The sequence below is a fragment of the Panulirus ornatus genome, chromosome 28 (assembly GCF_036320965.1).
Source record: "Panulirus ornatus isolate Po-2019 chromosome 28, ASM3632096v1, whole genome shotgun sequence".
NCBI lineage: Eukaryota > Metazoa > Arthropoda > Malacostraca > Decapoda > Palinuridae > Panulirus > Panulirus ornatus.
Genome location: NC_092251.1, coordinates 4,138,790 through 4,162,994, shown reverse-complemented (window position 1 = coordinate 4,162,994; position 24,205 = coordinate 4,138,790). Strand labels below are relative to the sequence as shown.

General features: G+C 42.2%; 1 long non-coding RNA gene across 1 annotated transcript in view; it reads right to left on the bottom strand.

Moving 5' to 3' along the window:
* Positions 1 to 11,750, bottom strand: part of LOC139757697 (uncharacterized) — a 73,208-nt gene extending 61,458 nt beyond the window's left edge. The window contains exon 1 of the long non-coding RNA XR_011714694.1: positions 11,606 to 11,750. This is a non-coding gene — a long non-coding RNA (uncharacterized lncRNA). The remainder of the gene's footprint in view (positions 1 to 11,605) is intronic.
* Positions 11,751 to 24,205: the final 12,455 nt, after the last annotated feature.

Here is a 24,205-nt window from a genome sequence, read left to right as displayed (position 1 = left end):
TTTTGACAGGGAGCCGAGCCACAGCCGTCCACATCCCTGCGGACAGGCGGCCTTAGCTACCATCAACTCACCAACGGTAGTCAAACGCCTTATCCTCCATTTCCACCTCCGGACGAATATCTAGGCTTTCCCTCATCACCCTTACATGAATGTCTCAACCAAAAACCTCGTCCCCAGTTACAGACTGAAGCCGCCTTCTAAAGCAATGGACTCGCGACTTGCCTTACACCAATAATAAAAGTCTTAATTTCTATAGGACAAACGCATAAGCATCACCACCAACTTGTGACAAAGTCCCAGTATTCCAGACCTAACACCGCCTTGGAAAACCCTCAAACTCCACCACAACTGACGAACAAAATGCTAAAACATCCAACAACATTAGATCAACACATCCAACATGACACCACATCCACCTCAGAGCAAACGCCTCAACCTCCACCACCAACGCAGAACAAACAGCCAATTTTGCAGCATCACCACTTTAGGACCAGCGACTCAAGTCTTCACCATCTGGACCCTAATGTCTTCCCCTCCACCGCCACCTTAGGACAAAAGCCTCAACTTTCGCCTCCAAATTAACCTGCAAGCCAACACTACAGCCTTCAGCATTACCGGAGGACGAACACCACCTCATTCTGTACACCTGTGCCATTATGCACATCATCACCTCCAAACGCCACACGTTTCCCTCAACATCCTCTAAGATCATTGGGTGTCTCGTTACTCCAGACACTTCCTGATCCTCGCTGTCTCTCACGGGCATTAGGAAACACCCTGACCTCTGTGGGATATCAGGTGAAACGTCTTGGTTGGTTCACTGGCCTTCTGAAAGTCAACCGTCAACAAATGAAGTTCTTGACCCAAAAACTGATAGACGAAACAAGTCCAACCAACGAAGTTGGTGGTGTCCCTGCCCAGAGAAATGATCCACGTACATTTAGGTATTGGACCACAAGTGTTGAGAACAAACGAAATGACGAATAGCTTCGAGATGCTGAATGGAGCTCAGCCAAAAACAGGTCAGTCCCTCTTACATCTCTTATCAAGAAGCTCTCAACACACCCTTCCCTCCTGTCAACTGTCTCAGCCATCAACTGGATCTCATCTGAATAACAGACAACTGAATGATATAAACAGCAAACATCTCTTTTTTTTAACACTGGAGGCTCCAGTCGTGAACAAAAGCCGGGCTTTAATGGAAACATAGAAAGGTTAATGAAATGGAAAAAGAATGGACATGGGAAAGTATTTACGAATTTTGGAGGAGGTGAAAAACCTGTCTTATAAAATGTGCCAGGTCACAGTTATCAGGCAATCCGTGAGAAGGTACTGGCACTTGGAAGTTCATCATCGAAATCGGATGTGACTTCTCTGATTAACAGTTGACCATAGAGGTCCATCATGAATGATGATTAGGGGATCATATCACACCTAGAACAATGGCACCTTCTTAGTCATCATTCGTGCAAACACTGATATCATCTGTTAATATAAACCTGATCATCATCAAGCTACATTTTTGACGATTCAAAAAAAAAAAAAAAAAAAATTTGACAGCATCATCTCAGTATGAAGATTCTATTTTGGAAAATCATTATTGCTTGACTAAAGTCTCGGAAGATGATGAGAATATATCTAACTCAGACATGATGATGTCTATGATGTCCGCGTTGATCAGGCCAGCACATGTTTCCACCAACACACTCAGAAACCTAATAACTCCACTCAGGGTCAAGCGTCAGTTTAACAGAGCCGGAATCTTTCTTGTAACCAGTTCTCTCTGCTGTTATTGTCAGCTTCTTCATAAAAATAAAGAAGATCAGATCATCATAGAGCATCAATGTATAGACTTTATGAGTTCTGATCCACTAAACTTAGATCCTGGTGGGATCCTAACAAACCCAAAGCCTTCTCAATCGCATTGCTGAACCTCTTTACATGATTCCTCTAGCAAGAGGAGCGTATAGAAAAAGCCAGAGAGACATCACATAAGCAACACAGATGGTCTTACAAATATTCCATTCAATCTCTCGAGCAAATTCTCCTCTCTAACTAAGAGGACGACATAACAAGCGCTACGCCCGAACACTGGAGGAGGAGGCCCCTCTCCCCCAAAAAAATAATCGGTTGTATAAAAAAAGAATTACCACCAACACTCAGGAACGCGATATCTATACATCTATCGTGAAAAGGACTTGATTCATTAAACTGTTTGATCGACCTTTACCAGAGATGACGCGATGACACACATCCCAGCTGATTCAGCTTTGGCCAAAGCGCCGGTGACTGAGTCTGGGGCGCTCGACCAGCTGGCCACTCAACACACATCACCGGAGAACAAGGGTCTGTGAGCCTCATAGTTTTAAGGAGCGTAAAATAAAACCAGATATCACGGTCATAACCGAGTTTGTATCCCGTTATATTAATCATTAAGGTGAAAGGTCAGGTTGCCCTCCTCTGAGAGAAGGTCATGGTTAAGGCTTGCGAGCATGATGTCATGGAGGTGACCTATGATGACGTCACGATGGTAAACAAACACTCACTCGCGTTGTTGATGCGATGAAGTGATATTGATGTAGTTGGGTGGGTACCAGTCACGCAATACTGGAAGAGGTGGATAAGGAGGAGAAACGTAATCAGAATTATTACTCTGGGGACGAAGTTTATTCTAACTGATAAAAAGATGAATTAGGAAGCATCATCTTCGCCAGGATCTGCTTCAATTTCGCATTTTTTTTTTCATATTCACGTCTCTCACGTCCAAAATATCATGCCACACTCGTTCAAAGGCATTAAATCATGCATTGTTTAGTAACGTAGGTGTAGTGATGGTGTATAGTCCAGTTACTTCCTTTGAATATCTTTTCCCTTCAGTCAGATGGATGAGGAGATGCTAAACAAGATGTCTGAGACGAATCCTTGAACCAGGATACATCAATGGACCACCTCCTTAGTCCTCCTCCTACGTGAAGGATCACACGAGAACTGATACTAAGGAAGGACCAAGAATAGCGCCCGAGGTAAAGATGAATGACGCGTTCGAGGAGAAGAGAGAAGATTTCTAGGAAACAAGAAAGAGGAAGAAAATTTAACAGCTACCTTAAATTTCTTGACCATGATGTTAATGTTGACCAATTCGTTGAAACAAAAAGTAACTAAGTTGCAAGTAGATGTCATTTTGTGCAAGTGAGACGGAATGTAAGTCAAAAATGATGTGAGAAACATCTAACTGTATCACTACAGTAGTGGACAAGTAGATTAACCAGAATGAAAAAAAAATGAAAAATTTTGAGAAATTCAAAATATTGCTGGATGAATAAATGAGGTAAGTTGTTGAGGACCTGAAAAATAAGCAGCCTTACACGTACATACACACAAACATAAACAGACACATGCACATGCATTAAACTCACAAATGCACGTATGCCCAAATATGTATGGAGAGAGAGAGAGAGAGAGAGAGAGAGAGAGAGAGAGAGAGAGAGAGAGAGAGAGAGAGAGAGAGAGAGAGAGAGAGAGAGAGAAGTACACACACTCACAGAGAGAGAACACGAGAGCACATGCCAGAGAAACCTTCTCACTCACGCTGTGCCAGGGTGACACAGGGCGTCCCACAGTGCTAGGATCATTACTATATCTGATCCACATGAACAATTTGTCCAACGGGGTGGACTCATGCCTAGATATGTCTACGGATGATGTCAGGATTTTGAAAGCTGTGCGAATGAAGAGGGACAACGTAATACTGCAAGGAGACCTATACAAGATACAGCACTAGAGATTGACGACAAATACCTAATGAAATTCGACCCAGGAATATGCAGTCGCGAAGGTGGTGAAGATGATTTAGACAAGCCTAACGGTTAGGAAGAAATGCATAACGTATATTCTAGACTTTAAGCTAGAATATGCCGCAATAGTCTGTTCTTTTCTCTCAAGGAACAATATACAACTGCAAGAAAGGGTACAAAGGAGTGCAATCAGAATGGTACTGGACCTGAGTGGATATGACCCATACGAGGGGAGAAGGGAAGGCTTCAATCTCTCCACTTTGGGGGAAGCCATGACGACATGGATACAAAAATCTACTCAGGTGAGAAAAGAGCCCAAAACAGGAGGTCAGATCTCGAAGCTAAGCAAGAGAAGTGTTTGGAGGGGACGGGAGGAAGCAGTTCTTCGAAACCAGAAGAGCTGTGGACCCGCGTAACAAGCTAAGCTAAAAGCAAGCAAGTGTGACCACAACTGGAAGGAAAACTTTAATGATAGGAATTCAAGGATAAGAGATGAGGTCCGCGAGGGTAAAGCTTCCACTCCATTTGTGCAAATAGGTAATAACACACACATACACACATATAAGCATATATATATATATATATATATATATATATATATATATATATATATATATATATATATATATATATATATATATATATATATATATATATATATATATATATATATATATATTCAGTGACTGCGTGACAAAAGAACATAACAAGATAATCTGCTTCCGTAACAAGTAAATGTGTAAGATAAATACAACCGAGCGTCGCTGGCCCTTATTTATGGCGTGTAATTTAATAGCAGTCAGCACAGCCTGTCACAACACTCTGCTCTGGAGTATTTACGTTTAAAACCTCGAAACACTGCCAGCAAGTGTTCAGATACAAGCAGTTTAAACGCTTCTTTATAGTCGGGGGTTTTACACCACTTTTGCTGAGGTATGTGTGTAAGCTGGTCATGCTTAGCGTTGAGGTCTTCTAGTGAAGATATTAAGTACATTAAGCTCCATCCTTTAAATACCAGAGGTAGCCCATGTTAAGAGTCTGTCATGTAAACATGCCAGAAAGGCTGTATCTTTAAATAGTGCCATCACACGTTGAAGATTTTACGCTCCTTTTTTTTTTCTCTCTCTCTCTCAAGAATAAACTTTCTGAAATCTGGATTTGAATTTCCTCCATGTATCGCCCAAACACTTTGTCGACGTGGGCATTCTCGTATCACATGCTGAAGACCTTTTCCTCTGCGTGTCTTCAAAGACGTCTTAGACTCATACTTAAAGTACATGACTGGTCTGGCAGATCTGCCATAACCCGTCCATGTTTATGCGTAAACCTTCAGGATCGATCAGTACGATTCAATCTCAAGAGGTTGCGAAACAACCAGAAGAGCGGATTCAGATGACACACAGATGGACTTGGAGGAGACAGATTAATCTTTTCCCGCCAAATTCTAAGTAGACTTGCAGTGATCTGCTCGTCTTATATTACGTATGTTGTCCAGCAATCATAACCTATGTACAAACTGATCGAATACCCTATAGAAAGACTAAATATTTCGTATCATATTATGTAATAGATATTACGCACATATCCTGTTTCTTATTCACTTAGACTATCCATATTTTGACGTGAGAGCTGTAGCTATGAAACTTTTGCGAGTTTATGAGTTTTTGGGGTCAAATTATGCATTTCTATTTCACCGAGATCAACACATAAACTCCATAAAGTATACTTGCGTATTGGAAGGCCCCGAAATACGGACGTGGGTGGAAGTAATATAGATATAGTGGATAGAAGATGAGTGCAACGAAAATGGTCTACGTAAATCAAGAGGACAGAGTTTACTCAGAAGTAATCACACGAAAATAAGAGAACTGAATATAACTTATTCTGTAAGGAGCAAGTCAGCTCAAATATGCCATGGAATGAAAGGCCACGAGCATGGACGAAAGACGATGACTGGAACTCCTGGAAAAGGTAATCATGATAGAAAGATGAACACCAAAGACTGGCGAGTCTGAGGACAAGTTTGACAATAGTCAAATCTACAGAACTGGACTTTAAGCAAAAAGGCTTCCATGCCCAATATTCTAAGTTGACCTTCAACGTATCAATATCCATATTCTCTCAGTGGAACCTACAGCTATTTTCTCTTTTACCGTAGCTATGATTCCTCAAGACAGGATCCAATCACTCAAATCGTTTTCTTAATTAGTAGCAGATGCTACCAATATGCTAATGTCATGAAGACTCCTACAGAAGAACTAGCTTTGAAGGCTCAGTCTTGCTCAAATCTTCAATTCCTTGATATCAATTATTCATGCGTGTGTTCTCGTCTGCCTGATGATCTTTGAATACGTAAATATAATGTGTGCGAACGTGTGTGCGTCCATAAGCGTATGTAGATAGTTTCATGGAACATAATACATCTGAATGTATACATGCAATTTATGAGTGACTATGCGGTGTATGCATTTTCCATGAGCGTTTCTGCCTCCCAGTAGGTACACAGCGCTTGTGAATATTAATGTATATTATTGTAGGGTTTTGTTTATGTGCGTAAGTTGTGTGTGGGTGTACGTATATATAAAGGGTTATGAAAGGCTTAAGTGTAGCATTGTCTAGATATCGTTTTTATTGTCCTACCTCGTCATAGTCTTACATCATTTCCTCTGCTATGATGAAATGGACTTTATGGACGCCATATCAATCTTCCGTGATGAGCTCTGTTTGTTTACGGGTTTTTTTTTCCATTCAGATATAAACTCTTCTTAACTGTTTCCATTAGGATCATTTTTCTTGTGAGATAAGGTGGGTTGAAGAGCCCTAAAGGTGTAGGTTTATTTATTTGTGTCATTTTCTCTGAGTTGGTTTGTTTTGATTCGTGATTGTGTATGATTTACTTTCGTATATTTCTGCGGGAGGGCGACGCAAAGTGTGTGAAAAGGCAATATTTTGCGTGAAGTTAATTAGGAAAGACTGTCATCCATGAGACTTTAATATTCCACACTCAAAAACATGATGAACATGAGGTATGATGATTTTACCATGTGTGAGCAGTAAGTTGAATTAAATTGCGGTGACATTCACGTAAATTACATGGTGTATCATTAAAAACTGTGACTTGCTATACGAGAGAATTTAGTTAAGGAAATGCATCATACTGAATTGTAGTCATGTGATGTGTTGTGAAATACACTATGATGTACGGTGATCTTGCACGATATTGTGACAACATCTCAGATAAAGTGATAAATAATCCTTATAAAAAGGCGATTCGACAATTTTTTTTCGTTGTTTCAATGAATTCCTTATCATTGATAGATTTCTCCTCGGGCTACATGACGTTTAGAAAAACTGCCCCATGATGTTTACAGTACTGACCCAACAGTAAACCTTCGCCTCACAAATTCCCATTCAGACAAATCTTTATTGAAAAAAACTCCCAACGAGACAAATCCTACCAGTCTAAGATCAAAGATTCAGCAAAACCTCTTAAGAAATGCTTTTCTTCTTTGCCAAACGGGACGACAAACCACGAAATCTCCTCCAAGGTAAAATCCCATTTCGGTAAAACTACGCCAATGCACAAAACACCCAAGGCAAACCTGAAGAAAAAAAAAATGACAAAACCCATACCAAAGAAAACCTGACTGGCATAAACTCAGAGACAAGATTAAATGATAAACTCCATCCTAGAAAAAAAAAGAAGTACCCCATGCAACTCTCCTTCTCCCCGGCATGTCCTTCATGATCCTCCCCACCTCCTAGGCTACCCGAGCCAGCCAGCCACAAGGCAGCAACAGGTAAGCAAATCTACGGCTGTCTGCAATCTCATTTAACGTCGCTCGGGGCGCCCACCTTCACGAGACAACAGCAATGTTCCTAAGAGACTCCAGCCAGGCCTGCGGGTGCAGGCTTCTTCAGAAACGATTACAGTAATAGAGGTTAGAATATGCGTCAAAAAAAAGAAAAGATGTATTCTGGTATCATGTCTGGATAGCTAGCGTGTACCATATCGCATGTATGCCAGTGGGAACATGGCGTGGGGACCTTCAACGTAGTCAGATAACCCGGGTTGGCCCGCTATCTCTTCTCATGATCTATTAAGAAACGTAACTCAAGCGACTACTCTAGAACCATGATGTGTCGGCTGGGGAAATTTACAGCATCGACATAACAAACATTCCCAATCCTATATTGCGTGGATGCCGTCCTAGTCTCCTAAATATTAAGTATGGCAAGGGCGAACGTCTCAGACACTTCTTGGCATACGAAGTCTTCCATCGCAAAGTGCGGTTTCTTGTGGAAGGACTATTGAGCAGCCTCAAGGGTTTGGGCTTCACTCCTCTCCAATCTCCTGTTCCACTGCTTGGACCACTGTCCCATTCCACGGCTGGACAAGGAGCGCAAAACCTTTCTTGTCGCCTTGCATCTCCTTTGCCTTCGAGAAAAGGATCTTCTCATGAAAGTTCCTGTCGGAGGAACGAGGCGTCACCTCCTATAAGGATGGACCCGCCTCATCTCTAGGATTGTATCCTCACTAGCATCCTGATCCTCGGCCAGGTTTTCCACACGAGGTTGCCCTGCTCCTGCGCTTGAACAGCCTCTACCTTGGTCTTAACACTAGGGAAGGCAGAGGTCAATGGTGAAGGACTTCATGTTCCAGAATGCCTTCCGAGTAAGGATCATGACCCGCCACTACCCTTAACACAAAGCATAGTATTAAATGCAATATGTTTGCATCGTAAGCCAACGTTGGTCGGTACATTTGGTCATCAGGTCAGAGATTAAGCTGTGGCGTCTAGCTCTTGCAGTTACCCCAAGTTGGCCTTCAGTTGTCTAAGGAATCTTCTGGCATGTTTAAGATCTGTAGATGCCTTGGCTCTGGGTGTTATACCGTCAGACTTATTTTGTTTTTCACGGTCATAGATCCTCAGTTACCAGCGTCACTGAATATCCTTGGCCCATGATGTCTCAACCCACACACGAGTGTTATTCATCTACCTGAGAATCTTTACTGTAACTCTCTCACACACAATAGGAAAATCAGGCTAGCGTGCAGACCTGGGTGTTGCCAAGCTCAGTTGTCACCTTGAGGAGAAGTAACTGTGTCGCAATATGTCCCCTTACACCCAATGATAAAGAAAAAAACTCCATCTTGAAAGAAGCATTTGAGCTCAACATCCAACTGGCGAGGAAGGAAATTAGCATTAGGAGGATCCATAACAAGTGATGTTCCTTGAATTCTTGCCACAGTGCATCATCAAGGCGAGCAGAACAAACCAATGTGACATGTAAAACCTTTTGGCATCACTGTCAAAGCTTAACAAACTCAAGGGAGTAGAAGAAATAAAAGACCCACCTCAGCCTGTGCTTGATCTGTCTATGAAAATCACAACTCTTGATACATAATATCATTAAAAAGACAATGCTCTAAAATAAGTGCATTTTCTCTCTGAGAAATACATTACAAGAAATAAGTTAGTAAAAGGAAGACATACTATATCATGATCCATAAACCATACACAACTTTGGCATTTGACCTCACGAATACGTTCATAGGTTCAGACAGATTATTGACGTCTTTCATAAAGCAATTAAGTACTTCGATATATTCTAGTCAGATTAATGATGTAATTAATCAAAGGAATTCTATCATATGAAGACTCGAGGGTAATCCTGAAGAAGGGGATTACTGCTCTAGCAGGGAGGTGCCGTGACTAGAGGCTGTTAAGAAAGCCGACCTCAGGTTCTGCAGTGTGTCGGAGACTCGACCATCATACATCATTTTAAGACGGTGGTCAAGCATATAGGCGCCTCTTGTCCCAAGGCTGCGTGCAGCTTATAACATGTATAAGCTGAAGGTCATACAGGGAGGAGTAGTCCCAGTGCAAGAAATTATCCCAGATGTGTAAAAGAGTATCCCATATGAACGTGAGTATCCCGGGTGTAAAACAAGAAAAGGTCGCCCTACGGCAGCAGGTAACTCCCCGTGTCTTTGAGTCTCCTCCCGGAGGAGAGCGTCGAGTCTGTGAAAAACCGCCCCCGTGCAGTGCCCCTGTCTCGCCTTGTCCTCCTTGCTTAGCTGAGCACGAGGCAGCATCCGGTGAGGGATGTGTGTGGAGGAGGAGGTGGAGGAGGAGGAGGAGGAGGAGCCTTAACGTGAATCAAGAGGCTTCGTCTATTCGTATATACCTTTTACCTCTACCGTCCTTCGCTGGGAACCTCTACATGGGGTTTCTGCAGCACTCAGGAGGCCAGCCACGTCCACCGAGCGAAATCACGGTTCAGGAAGTTTGGGGCTTTGTGTGTGTGTGTGTGTGTGTGTGTGTGTGTGTGTGTGTGTGTGTGTGTGTGTGTAAAGCAAGAACGTGATCTTAAAAAAGTTCTGAGCAAGTAACTGAAGCAAGGTGTTACGCCAGTCAAACAGGATCAGCATTTGTCGACCTACGGAAGTGTCAGGTTTACCCTCACCACACTCGAATCTTTCCCATCAGCGGAGGAGTCACCACACTCCACTCCATCCTACCAAACCCGTGGGATACCTTTCGCCAGCTCCTACGAGCCTAAGACTGAGAAGCAACAGCATCAAATCCATAGTCCCAGACGAGCCGTATCCATATCTACTCATGTACCGAGCCAATCTATTTTCAACGGTATGTACCGATGATTAGACACAACGTAGTCCCCAACAGCATCAGAAATAATTCTCCTAAATTGTAATGATAAAGACGTCGAGTATCATAATCCTTCGATGCTGGTCACCGTATCACACTTGTTCACAGCATTTTTGTCTTTCAGTTCCGCTGGTGTCCAGCAGATATAGCGAGCAACACGATGTTATTTCTTCATGAAAAAAGGATTGTTCTTCTTGGTGTGTATAGCAATAAGCAACTCGTGTCAGGCTGGAGAAGCTCTCGGGGTAATTGATGTGGAGTGACCTACTGCGGGTATCAGAAGCTGTGGTCTCATCCCTCACACCAGCAATTACACCTAACCCAAGGTGTGTCACCCGTAATGAGCTCATAATGAGTCGTTGGTCTGCACGTACCTTTCGCCCTCACCTAACCCGTGTCGGCAGCCCTTTGTACAAGGTCACGCGATGATTTTTGACCTGACGACAGAGGGAGGTGGAGGATTGCACAAGAGACCGATGTCTGCTGGAGTAGAATGCTTTTATGAAGCAATAGACTATATGGAAAGGCAATCCTATATGATTTACTCGATCATGTATCTATACAATATCATTCGTTACAAATGTGTTCCGATTCATCTATGACGAGTTTGCGCAATGAAAGCGTTTGAAACCCCCGTCTTGATAAAGTAATTCCCTGCTTACCATATGATGAAGCAAGCTTTGTTCACAAATCTCCTGAACAATAACTCAATGCACTTTACGACGAGCCCCCCCTGAACACATGGAAAAATATCCACGATCAGTAATGAACAATAATGATGGAATGAAAGGAACAGATGACCAAATTACAGCCATAAACTGGGAAGCTTTGAATATAGATTGGGTTGGCGTGCGTGAGTGTGTATGGCTATGATCATAAACTGACTGGCAAGAGGCATAAATGTAATTCAGTTTCTTCTTTCTTATCTTATGATGACAAGTCACAGTCTTCAGGCTTTTTCGCTGAGAGACAGATGCTCATTTTTCTTCTAAGATATCTAATCCTCGTAAACACTGTCTTCTGAATAGTCTACTAAACACAGTTAAATTTTTGACATGTACAGAACTGACCATCCATGAGAAGAGAATCTGAAGTGAAGTATAACGTTTGGGAAACAATCTGTTCTTGTTTACTTACACGTCTGAGGAGTGAGCTAGCAACCAGTCGGCCTCACGACTGACATGGAGGTAGACGATGCGTCGTTGGACAAGACAGGTCAAGCAAGGTCCCTGAGGTCTTCACAAATCATTACCTGGGATAAACTCAGACGACGAGTAACCTCACATGACCTGAAACCACAGAGAATGAGTAAGTTGTTATACTACCTGTTTTTCAAGTCGTGTTTGACAAATGTGATAATCTAAGGACTGGGACATATTAGTCTTAATGTCATGGGCTTACTCCAGGGCATAAATTTCTGTGAAATAGGAATGGAAATGTTGAAGCAATGTTGGAGTGACACTGGAAAAATGTAAATTCAGTAAGAAAGGAAAAATAAGTGAACATTGGCATGGAGACTGAGAGCATTCAAGTGCTCAATTCGCCCAGTAAGGTCATACATGCTAACACGTTGGAAAGGTTTAAGCATAAGGCAAATAGAAAAGGAGTAGAATGATAATGGCTGGTAGTTGAGAGAAAGGGCCTCGTATGGAGCACTAGTTCTATAATGGAGCTTCTTATGTACTTGTTCCTGTGTTCTTCAGTCCATGGTAGATAGAGCAGGCTGATGATCTGAATGGCGTTGGTCAGCTTTATGTCTTCATGGACCCTCTAAGGCCCAGTTCTCTGTTCTTAACGCTACCTCGCTAACGCGGGAAATGGCAAATAGTATGAGAGAGAGAGAATGTAACTGGAGAAGGTAGGAAGGTAGGAGCAGTGAGACACGAAATGCTAATCAGGATCTAATTCTCTACGTATTTCGACAACCGTCTTCCTCAAGGGAATAATACTCTGAGGAAGACAACTGTCCAAACACTGAGGATCAAATCCACATTGCGGATCAAATCCTCATCCAGGATCAAATCCGCATTCAGGATCAAATCCACATTGCGGATCAAATCCTCATCCAGGATCAAATCCGCATTCAGGATCAAATCCACATTGAGGATCAAATCCTCATAAGTATCCCATGTCTCACTGTTACCTTATGGCTTATGCGTCAGAATGAACGACAATCATAAGTGAAATAATTCGTTAACATACCAAGCAGCCACATCTGGGTCTCAATGCATCAGTCATCTGGCGATGGTTACATCACAAATGATAATGAGATACGTAATTAATGGACAGATACGCAAGATGCAATTACGCAATAAAGACCGAATCTTAACACACTCGGGTTCTTCAAAGCTTCGTTAGCCTTACTGCTCATTCATCAAGATCCTTGACAAGCATAAGGAGCTACGTTGTCAAGCAGTACGTTTAGAAGGACGAAACTCACTCTGATTTGATAGATAATATCTTATCTACACATTCAAGATTAAGATACGACTGATATAACTATTTTCCTCTTATCATATGTTCAAGTTTTGTGTGTATTTTGTAGATTATTGAATCATATGTATGAAAGGGTGAGGGAGTAAGCACTTAGAGACGATACAAACACTAATTCTCTTACGTGATGAAGTAGGTTTCCTCTTTCCCCACAACTCGTCACTAATCATTAATCACTGGTCACTAATAGAAGGTAAATCATGCATGATTGATGTTGATCAACAGCTCTACCGAATCACGAAGCGTCTTGGGCTCATGAAGGAATCGCTTGTGGTGTATATAAGGACATTTTCCTCACTTCTGTAACGTATGGTAACCAAGAGCACAGGAGTCGAAGAGACCCCCACCGCAGGCAGACACAGTCGAAAAACAGTATTCATCCATCCAATCAGGAAAAAGACAATTGTTGGGAAACTCAGTTATGATGACGTGATGATAAATCGTAATAATACCCAGGTGGGGAGAACGAACGTGATTGAAAAAGCGAAGGCAACGCCCCGGGTGCACACACACACACACACACACACACACACACACAGAGAGAGAGAGAGAGAGAGAGAGAGAGAGAGAGAGAGAGAGAGAGAGAGAGAGAGAGAGAGAGAGAGAGAGAGAGAGAGAGAGAGAGATGTGTGGGGTGACTGAGTCTCGCTGATGAAACTTTGTTGATCCGGACCCGACGATTCCTGGTACAAGGCAGCAAACAGGAGGCAGGAGATGAAGTACCAGCAGCTGGAATATTGAAGGTTTGAATTTGGCATCGCGGAAGCTAGTATGAACGAGCCAGAGAGAGAGAGAGAGAGAGAGAGAGAGAGAGAGAGAGAGAGAGAGAGAGAGAGAGAGAGAGAGAGAGAGAGAGAGAGACATACAGGGACATACTGGTAATGTTACAGTTCTCAAGAAGGTTCCCTAAATCACGACTCTCTGGCATTTTCCTCCCCACCATTCTTTCTCAACGAGCTGGTTATACTTTTCCTTGGAAAGGTCTTCTTCCCAAGTCCTCTAGATTCGATCATTGATTCATTCATTATTCTTCTTTTTCTTATTCCTCTTCTCTTCTTCTTTTTCTTCTTCTTCTTCTTTTCTTTTTCTTAACATTTTCATCTTCTGCTTCTTCTTCTTCTTCCTATTCTACCACCACTTCTCCTCCTCCTTCTCTTCCTGTTCGTCCTCATCTTAGCAACCCACACGACACACCCAGCCATGCCTGGCGACATCTCAAGGGAAAGCGGGCCAGACTTTATGCCGGTTCTGGCTGGTTAGCGAGGACCCCAGACGCCCCAACATCAGTCATTCTTCATTCATGACCAGACACAAAACGGCGGTAAGGAAACAGGCAGACTCAGTGTACACAAACTTCTACTCACGAGATTACACGCTTGGGTTCTCCAGTCCCCATCTATGCCTTGTCTCGCGCCCTGGGATACGTCAAGAAACCTTTGTTTTCAACCGCAATCATCACATAAACAGGTGCTATAAACTACCCCCTCCCCCCGTAGCTTGTGGCATGCCTCCTCGCTTGCTTGTAGCGTGTCTCCCGACTTGTAAACATTGTCGTGAGTTAATCTAAGGAGAAATATTTTCGCTTGTTTTCTGGTTAATTCTCCTGAAATTGCACATGACAGAATACGTGCGACCCTAAAATTATCCTGGGTGTAGATGGTTAAATTATTCTCGCATGCAGGCATGTAGTCTGTGATATTAGCCCTGAGAGGAAGAAGGAACCATTCCCCTCCTCAACAGCTGAAGGAACAAGTAAGCAGAGACGAAAGGCATGAGGGATGAAGGCCTAAAGTAAGAAATTCGCATCAGGAATCAAAATATGAATCCAGTTTCTTTCTCGTCAAAACAGTGAAAACAGAAAATGCGATAACTTGATCAGTAATACTTTCTTCCCTATTTTCAATGTGTATTTTGCGTGTCAGAGTTTATCCAAGTAATTCTTTATGATAAAAGTCTTCAGTGATGTTAATCTTTTTCACTTTTCAGAGGTGGTGGCAGACACTGTTCCTGTTGAGTATAAAGAAACGGTGTGAGTTTCAACAGTGATGCTCTCTCTCTCTCTCTCTCTCTCTCTCTCTCTCTCTCTCTCTCTCTCTCTCCCCACACAAGTGTTCTCGCGCGTGCAATGCACACGTTCTTAGGTACAATGTTTTCTGCTGGTGGTGGAAGTATACGAAATCATCTTCCATGCAAAGAACACCGCAATTATCTTCAACACTCTCAGCCAACTCGAGGTTCTGTGTACTCATAAGCGTTATACCCTCAAGCGGTATACCCTCCAGCGGTACACTCACAAGCGGTATACTCATAAGTAGTATACTTACAAGCTGTATACTCACAAGTGGCGTACTCACAAGCAACATCCCAAGCATTTCTTCCTGCATGGGTACCTAATTAAACAAAACATGCATCATTTGCATGACTCCTCGATAAATCCTACCGTATTTGCATGACTAACGAACAAAACATACTTCACATGGAGAACCAATTAACCAGACAATATTCTGTCTGACGGACCGACTTATCAAGATATCCTTAACGATTCGTGCAGCCAACATAGCCCAAAAAAACATTATTACCACACAGGGAACTAATCCGTCTTGAGACGCGGATTACAGACGAAAACTAAGGCATATAAACACCATTGGATCATGACGAAGCTGCTTCATAAGAGAAAGACATATCTAGAAAAATGATCACAATATATATGATTAACATCATATGTAGGATCAACACTATATGTAGGATCAACACCATATGTAGGATCAACACCATATGTAGGATCAACACCATATGTAGGATCAACACCATATGTATAAATGTGACGAGTAGACAGACAGACAAAACAGACATTAAGGCAGACAGGCAGTCCTCGGCGCCTTCTCTCTCTCCCACACTAGAAAGCACAAACAAACACCAGAGTTTCATGATCTCCATTGAAAGTTTATTTAGTGAAGACATCTCTTGCCAGAGCACTCTTCATTAATCTCCTTCAGGTTGCAACATTTAAGAAGAAACTATCGCGTGTGTTCCTTTTGGGTTATCTGATATATACCAACCACCTTACAGGTGAATTTATTATACGACTTTGGGTATTCATCTTTGATACTTTACTCGCATTTCTTCCTGCCTTGCGAGAAAAAATGCTTCGTTGTTTATCTTTTTCTGGTTCATGTATCTCTTTACGTCACACGTCAGGACAACTTCACTGTGCCCTACATGCCAGGACAAAGTCCTCCCTGTCCCCGGTTTCATAGGTGAACTGTTGCATCTCTCCCTCTCGTCTACAGCGTTCTAGCCCCTCCCATAGTCTACTTGACATGTTTTATCACTCCCCTCCCTCAGCCGGTGCAGCACAGTGAGTTATCCTTTTCTACGAGATGGACCAAATCACACCTCCCTCCACCAGCGAGATGATCTGCAGCACAGAACCATCCACAAACCACTCCCCTCACTATCTGCAGCTGATATGGAAGTTATCAGCCATGCTTTATAATCGGTACTAAGGTCTCCCTATGTTCTACACTACCTAGTAGTAAACTAGGCCCGAGCAGAACGCAAGGAAAGGAGCCACGTGAGTACCACCGTGGATGAACTGATCTTACTTAATCCCACTCTGTAACTAACCCCCTCCATGGTGACCCAATGACGCATATGTAGATCCAGGCTACTACACACGCACATAAATCATGACACTGTCTAAGAAATATGTTGCCACATACATACTCTCTTGTGGAGTCTAAAGCCACATATCTCCGTAGAGTCGCATGCGTAACAAAAGAGACTTGGATTACGTTAGCTTAAAAAGAGGTATTCATCACACACTAGTAAACATACACGTAGAGTAAAAAAAAAATCCTCTAGATATAGTAATGTATACATATAACCAACAACAGCTTCGGAAGACTATGCCACAGATGCACAAAAGAACAAGCCGAACACAGGAGGAACACCTGTGCTAACGTATTACACCTGTTCTCATACACAGTGATTAACAGCTGTCCTTGTTTACGATTTCGGTCACGACATCGAAGTGCGGACATCGACCTGACTAAGAGAGTTTACCCTCAATGTAGTCATAGTCTTAAGTGACCTTACCGCACCTTCAAGTGTACTGGGTTTATGTATCGTGAGGAGAGTAAGGGTGAAGGGTAAGTGGCTATGAAAAACGTGAAGTGGTAAAAGATGAGGGTGAAGGTGTGAAAAACTGGATTAAGGTGTTTGATGATCGAAGGGAATACGCGTTCAGCTTCCTTACTCTTTCATAAGAAAGATTTCTAATGCTACCGATCATTTTTGTAATCTTCCTTTCTATGCCCTTGAGAGAATTGATGTCAATCAATCTTGGAGATAACTTTATTTCATTGATTTAAGCACATGTGTTCAGGATTGACGTTCACCCGACACTTACCTGACCCAATTTTGTAATCTGTCAAAGTCTCATTGCGAAGCCAGAGGACCCTCACTTGAACTTCTTTAACCTTCCTGTTTCTGTATCGTCCGTAAATCTATTGATCTTGCTGGTGACAGATGTGCCTTAGTAACATATACATATCATGAATAATAGAGACGCCTAGACTGATCCCTGGGGTACGCCACAAGTCACTAGTCCCCATTGTGTATCCTTTTATGCTAACCCTCTGGTTCCTGGCGGTCGATCAAAAATGATTTTCTTTATCAGTCTTTCATGAGGAACACCTGTGGAGTGCCTCGCCGTTTGTAAATGAGATGGCCAGCCATGATCAAAGTGTACAAGTGGATAAGGAGGTTGAATATGACCAATGTGTAGTAGATGAGACAGGTAAATATGATCAAAGTGTACAAGTGGATGAGAGGAGTGTATATGATCCAGATGTGCAGGTGGATGAGAGGGGTGAACATGATCAAAGTGTACAAGTGGATAAATGGGTTAGATATGATCAGAGTGCACAATCATGCGGTAAGGTTAAGTAAGAGAGTATTTCAATGTTACTCAGCATGGTTCAATCAAGAAGGAATTTGCGACAGAAGTAGGTAGGGAAAGGCAGGAAGAGTAGAGAAAAGAGAGAGAGAGAGAGAGAGAGAGAGAGAGAGAGAGAGAGAGAGAGAGAGAGAGAGAGAGAGAGAGAGAGAGAGAGTCTGCTACCACTGTCAGTCAGTGAGGGGGGGCCCCCCGCGCTGACTCTAGGTGTCCTTCCCTTCGCCTCGTCAGTGAATTGCACAACCTTCAGGCGACCCAACGAGAAATGACATCAACAATTCTTTGATCAGTCCACTGGGATTGATCGACTGCTTAATCTTGGACACAACAAGTCTGGTCTGTACCATGCAAGGATACCACCAGTGACAATGGCCAGTAGTAATAATAATTGTAATTACTCTTACTCTTCACCATGACCAAACACTAGACGCAGTCAGTCTTCGAAGGATTTCGTAGTTACTGTCAATCTCAGTTTTGTATATATAGACATGAGCCGGATCAACTGATTCAAAAGATAATCTTGTAAAGTGTGTTTTACCAGTGATGGCCAGTATTTGGTCATTAGGCAAATACGAATGATGAAGACAATTACCATCATTAACAGAACCTGTGGCATCAATGTCATTTGGTGGATGGATCGCGTTCCTGCACATGAAATCACTGATTCGTGTACACCAAAGTTCACCTTGATTATAACAGATCTCTTTTCTTCTTCCTGTCTAGCTCGTGTTCTGACCCTTGATATACACATGATTGCTCAATAAAACTCCTAGTAAACCCAAGTCACTCAATATTTCTAAACATTTTATTGGACTTTTTTTTCAATATTTACGAAATGTTTATATTTAATCTTCCTGTACGAAATATAACGATAATATATACGTATATATATATATATATATATATATATATATATATATATATATATATATATATATATATATATATATATATATATATATATATATATATATATATATGAACGAGACACACATAAAGAATTAGATACTTCTGATACTAATGTTAGTTCTATCCTTCTAAGATTAACAGTAAAGGCGGCGGGACAACATAAAGTAAAAAGAAGAAAAAAACACGAGAGAAACTTGGCTGGTCGACGCCATCTTGATTATGGTGTTTACATCCATCAGCGTCAGCAGGGTTGCCAAGCCAGCATTAACACATACGAGAGTAACATATTTTGCAGTTTACCCCCGCGCCGTACAGCGATAGACGAAGTCATTTGCCCACGATTTGTGATTGTCACTAATAGATTCTTCGGTTGTGGAACATTTTATAAACTGTAACTATAACTATATAAACAGACGACTGTAATTATAGCCTTTTTTTTTAGTCTGTACCAACAACTGCAGTGTAGCCAATGAACTATGGCTTCGAAACGATTTTGAAATTCTAAAAGCAAATAGACATAGATTATTTTGTTATACAGTTTCCTTTCTTGACTTGTTGAGAATTATCAGAATAATGGCCTCATTTGTGCTGTTCAGTATATAATGGATCGAAACCCGAGAGTACTATATTATAGAAAAAAAGTGTACTCGAATATAATGGAAGCGGTGTTGCGGTAAGCGCTCCTGACCGCGAAGCATCCAATGGCCGTCAGTGGCCGCGCCTGCATTGGTTCGAATCCTGGGTGCGGCAGTCTGTCCACAGTCAACCCAGCTGTTCATCCACCCACAGGGATTAGTCAATGAAATGGGTACATGGCTCAGGCTAACATATATATATATATATATATATATATATATATATATATATATATATATATATATATATATATATATATATATATATATAATGCGTGTGTGTGTGTGGTGGAATCATTTGCATGAAATTCGCCACCATTTTTCGAAACATCATTCAGAACGCAAGAATTTGGGGTGCAATTTGACGTGCGACGACGCAACGTTCCAGATGACATCCTTCGTCCATAGATGATTTCTGAATCGAAGGCTTCGACCACACTGTCAAGGCGTCGCGCCACACGACACAAGATGAGGTCTTAATCAGAAAACTTTTTTCGTTCGACTGTCGAAGATCCAATTAACTGCTCATATAAGGCACAAGGAACCTGTGACGCAAGCATGAAAAGTGCGCGGTAGATACAGTTCTCGTCATCTGGAGTAAATAGAAAATAGTGACACAGAAACATGACTTTGTCTCAAGATGATAAGAAAGAGAAAGAGTCCTTTTACAGCGGACGGAGTCATCGTGTGTCAATTTCTACCCACAGAAGAAAAAAAAAAATCGTCAAATTCTGTGAAAAGAAAATACAACGTCTTCTTGGGCATCCAGAAAGAGATAATTTTTTCCCCCTTTTTTTTTTTTCTTCGCAGCGGTGATGATTTACATACAAGAATTCGTCACGTCGCGAAAATTGAGATTGCTGAACAAAAAAACGAGACAACTTCTATGAGGAAATGTGGTACTTTTTGTTACTTGATATTCATCATATGTATTGATGACGTGGAGTGAAAATATATACTATACCTATATTATACGAGAAGAAACGACTTTGAATTTTGACTAGTCGAAGTCTGGTATGAGATTGCAGTATACGACGAGTTGGTGATGGGTTGATGGCGGTGGTGCCCATCATTACGAGGGAGGAGGCCTAGATGGTGGGGTGTGGTAGGGCAGAATGGTGGAGATTCTCCAGCAGGGTCGGGATGGTAAGGGGGGCGCTCTGGTGGGGACAGGATGATGGAGATTCTCCAGCAGGGTCGGTACGGTAGGGGGCGCTATGGTTGGGAGATATTGTGACAGAGTCGGATTAGTATGGGCTTTTTGACAGGGACAGGTTGGTAGAGGGGCTCTGTGACAGGGACGGGATGGTAGAGGGGCTCTGTGACAGGGACGGGATGGTAGAGGGGCTCTGTGACAGGGACGGGATGGTAGAGGGGCTCTGTGACAGGGACGGGATGGTAGAGGGGCTCTGTGACAGGGAAGGGATGGTAGAGGGGCTCTGTGACAGGGACGGGATGGTAGAGGGGCTCTGTGACAGGGAAGGGATGGTAGAGGGGCTCTGTGACAGGGACGGGATGGTGTTGTAGTACTGCTCCCACCTGTATGTCGTCATCCAATGAGTGACGAGTTAGATTCCGCTTCGATGCGAAACGAACAACTCGAGACCACGTGGATTCATTTTTGTCCTCATACCTGATGGTCTTGATTCTCGTTATGAAGTTTAATCTCTCTCTCTCTCTCTCTCTCTCTCTCTCTCTCTCTCTCTCTCTCTCTCTCTCTCTCTCTCTCTCTCTCTCTCTCTCTCTCTCCGTCTCATTTTGCCCGAAGATTTCGTAAAACATTAACGTCGGTAGTCATCGCAAGGGTTACGAATCCCCAAAGACTTCTCACAGACCTATCCACTTCGTTCGAATCTTGGGTCGAATCTTCGAACTGGGGTGCCGAACTGCTGAAGCTTAAGCTCGAAGCAAACAACTGGCTTGAGAGGGGAGGTGGATGTCACACCACTTACTGGAGGTTAGCTAAATAACATTTACACAGAAAAAGAAGAATCTGTCAAAGCCTCAAGGAACTAGAACCCTAAAAGACATTTCTTATGGAACGGTCCATGAGGACGTGAGTCGAATTTTGGTTCAGATCGGTTCCAAGATCTTATAAGAAGCTACTGAAGAGAAATCCTATGTTTACATACATTTACATATGTAGTTACAACTGTTTACATACGTATGTTTACGTTTACAAATCCCTTTCAGATTTCATCAGAGTGCATCAACCGTTATTCGGTTACCAGTTTGAACAGCGAACTTCCAGCAGATCATTTTCTCAGGTACTCGGTGTCGATAACACAGATTGCCTCACCTGCATTCGCAGGGCAACAGTGAGCGTTACCATCTCACGGGCCCGGGTTCGAGTTCCGGACACGGCAGCTGACTCACAACCAACCTAGGTGTTTGCTCATACTTCACGTAATAAGGGTTGTTCGCTATATATATATATATATATATATATATATATGTGTGTGTGTGTGTGTGTGTGTGTGTGTGTGTGTGTGTGTCGTGTCTGTCTGTCTGTCTGTGTAGCGTTAAGAGACGGGGCAACAAGAGTGTAAATCTCTCTCCCTGTATAGCAAATGGTAATGAGTGGGGCAAGGGCAGCGCAGGTATTAGAAGAGGTCATGTTATTAAGGAAAGGTTACCTGTTAACTGTGTGACACTTAGCGCTCTTAACGTTTACCTGACCTAAGCTCTTGTTAACCCCAAGTAGACGTTGTTCACGATTTCAGAAAACCGACTGGAGGAAATTACGACAAAATAAGGCTCTTGAGGTCAGCATTTTAAGAGCTAATAATGCTCACACTGGCAGCATCATCTGCAAGTAACTACTGTGTGTTATAACCATGATCTCTCAGTTAACAACAGGTTGACACGTAAAGTTTACCATGTTTTCGTTTTTTTGTCACACACTCCCGTGTCATGTGGACTATTTACTCTACCCACATCAAGCAAATGAAGCACTTCCGGCGACGAAACACTTCAGTATTGTCCTTGGTGTGTGAGAATGTCTGAAGTCTCGTATTATAACCATCGTGGCATTTTTCATGTACCTGTTTTCATACACTCGTCAACCACTTCCTCACAAGCCTCTTCACTCTCCTCAGCGTTCATAAATTTAAGTATTTTTCCTCTCAACCACTTTTAATGAATGATAATCCACGAGTGATAATTCGTGATAATGATATCAAATGACATATAATCAGGCATCTAACATGTATGGTTGGATAGGATAGCCAACACTGGAACAGCTCATATTTTTACACAGGGTGAAGCAAACTCTTTTAAGAATGCTTCGACACAGTTCCTCATCTCTCCCACCAAGAAAAACCCTAATCTACTTCCCTGATGCAAGAAGAACTTGAAGAACCTAATGTATGATTCAACCCCAAGTTGTTGGGGTATAAGAACCTCTTAAACCATCGTCGAAGAGCCTCCCAAAACCATAGACGTTAGGTATACGTCAAATTTTTTAGCGAGAGTAAAGAAAAAAAATATCCCTGCAGCCAACCAGTGAGCTGCTGACGGTAATTCAGGAATCATACGATGCAAATAATCTGTCGAGAATCAAGTGGCCTAAGTAACGGCGCGGGTGTAAGAGCAGCCGGTTCTTGGGAGCAGAAACCAACGTAATAACTACAAAAGAGAGGAAGAGAACCAACAATGTGACGTAGGGGTAAATGGGTCAAAATTTCGAGGTCAAACTATGGGAGTGGGTAAGTCAGATTGCTTTGGACTCGAGTCTATCAAGTGAGTTTGTAGAATTAGTTCTTCCTCAAATGTGAGAGCAGTACTCCATACAAGGACGGATCAATTCCTTGTAAAATCGAAGCATCTGTGTAATAAACTTTGTCAATGATCAAAAGAAAGGTGATTAAAATCACAGATGATAACCATCAAATCTTTTGAAATGCATCCATAGCACAAATATCTGTCAAAATGAATGATAGAGTTATACAAAAAAAAGAATTGGGTCGACTGAGTTACCAAAAACACGGAAAAAGTACCGGTACACTTTTTTTTATGCAAATTAGTGGTGATGGCACATGCTGGGGACTAGGTGTCGGGGGAAGAATTGGAGGAAATTGGGAAAATTGGAGATAAGTGGGCAAGTTTTGTGAGAGTAGGGTGGCGGGGAGGGGCAGAAGTGAGAAATGGCAGAGGGGGAATGTGTGTGTGTGTGTGTGTGTGTGTGTGTGTGTGTGTGTGTGTGTGTGTGTGTGTGTGTGTGTGTGTGTTTAATAACAACATTATCCTGAACACTTTTTTCATACTCCTAATATAGTCCTATGATTCTATAACCCAACTCAGGTAAAGTACTATACACTAAAGCATCTTCAACTCTCGTTATCACTATAGTTCTAATCATCACAATGACTCGTCAAACTAATCTTCATCAAAAGCAAAATTCAAAATACAGAAACAAAATCAGATTGCGCCCCTTGTGTACTCTGTGATGTATAATACTCAGTAGTCTTATATCTACGTGGTACGATAGATATAATGATGCTCCATTCCCATGAGTGTATGATACCCCTTGATTTTTGCCGCAAGAATGACGGATTCATTTTTCCCTTCTCACCCATCCTGTGTGTCGGGGATGCAAAAAGAACATACAGAGAGAGAGAGAGAGAGAGAGAGAGAGAGAGAGAGAGAGAGAGAGAGAGAGAGAGAGAGAGAGAGAGAGAGACAAGCCCAGAAACTAGGCCTCAGTAAGTGAGTTACATTACAAGTTACACAGTAAAGTGT